This window comes from Saccopteryx bilineata, chromosome 2 (genome assembly GCF_036850765.1).
Source record: "Saccopteryx bilineata isolate mSacBil1 chromosome 2, mSacBil1_pri_phased_curated, whole genome shotgun sequence".
In the NCBI taxonomy this organism is placed as follows: domain Eukaryota; kingdom Metazoa; phylum Chordata; class Mammalia; order Chiroptera; family Emballonuridae; genus Saccopteryx; species Saccopteryx bilineata.
Genome location: NC_089491.1, coordinates 3,685,318 through 3,686,945, shown reverse-complemented (window position 1 = coordinate 3,686,945; position 1,628 = coordinate 3,685,318).

Sequence of the window (1,628 nt, the reverse complement as noted above, 5' to 3'; positions counted from 1 at the left end):
CCTTGTCCAGGTGGTTTTTTTTCTGGTTTCTACAGAAAGCTGCTTTCCTGAAAGTGATTAGAGTAAGTGACCCTTGCGGCAAACAAGATTCCTGAGTTCAACGGGATGTCAAGGTCCAGCAGGGGCACCCTCAAGTGCAGACAGGACGGACCCTACGTGGGCTAGGCAGAGCCTTCTCTGCTCTGAGATCCCCTCCGGGAGCTGGTCATCGCTTCCGATGTCTGTCCCAGACATCATTTCCAGGACAGTTAGGGACTCCTTCCTTTACTCTGCTGAGTTTCCTATTCGTGCAACTTGGGAACAACAGGTCCAGGTCTGTCCCCACCTGTGCACCTGGTAGAAGCTGGATCCTGCCCTCCACCCCGGCTGCAGCCCCAGAGCCCCACGTCTGTCCTGGCCTCACTGACCCTCTCTAGGGCAGGGGCTCCACACTCCCCAGGAGCTCCACCAGGGCTCCACCCCCAGGGTCCCCTCTGCTGCAGGACAAAGGAGGACCCCATGGCCGGGGCCCACCCTGCACCCCCCATCTTGTTCCTCTTTCCCCAGCAGCCCTGGAGTCCCTTGCCACGGCCCACACAGGGAAGTGAAGATCTGAGTGGGGGCGAGGGAGGATGAAGGAAGACACAGAGACACAGATCAAGTCTGGGCCAGGTGGGACAGTGTGCTCTGGTGGAGATACTGCCACTGATCCTGGAAAACCTGTGTGTTTTATATGCTTAAACAAGAGGGTGTGAGGGTCTTGTGCTGGGGGGCGGAGGCGATAACTATGGAACGCTCTATCCTACAAGCACATGGGGACATCCTGAGCCTGTGGTGGCGCTGTGTGCTTGCACCCTGCTTCTGGCGTCAGTGCCACAGACAACCTTCAAGTTGTTTTAGTCACCTGCCCTGCCAGGTCCCTCCAGGCCGATCAGGGCCCTTGCTCCGCTCTCAGCTGCACGGAGGCCGGCACAGACGCAGTGTCTCTCTACGGTTTCTCTCCCAGTTCCATATAAAGAGCTTCAGCAGTTCCTGGTGACTCTGCCTGTCTATGTGGCCCCCCGGGTGGGCAGAGCACGGGGAAGGGGAGAGGAGGCCAGGGTGGGAAGGACAGGGGACCCAGCGATGTCCTGGTTCTCCGTGGTGCTGCTGCAGTCTGACAGGGCAGAGGGCTGGGTGCTGCGGCTCTGCCTGAGGTCCTGGGGGGGGGTCAGGTCTGACACCCACAGAGCTCAGGTTCCGAGTGGTCACATGGTTGGGAAGATGGGGGTGTGAGGATGACAGGGCTGGCTCCAGCCCAGAGGGGGGGGACATGTGAGTAAGTGGGTCACCTGGCCCTCTGGTTCGCCACTGGCTGCAGGCTGTGGCAGGAGGATGAAGACCCCAGTCAAGGGTGCAGGCAGGAAACCAGGCTGTCCTGGGCCCACCAGGATGAGGACAGCAGGACAGTGGGACCCCAACCGGGGTGCCACTCCGCTCCTAAATATGCCATTACCACTGTTTCCAAAAATTATGCGGGGCTTTGCAATAACTGGCCTGACAGCTGCCCACTGGGGCCAGAGTCTCCTGACTCCTGGTGGGAGAGGTGACCCCTGCCAAGCTTCCCTAGACACTAGCAGTGTGGGGAGTCCCTCACGCAGGGTCAGGGC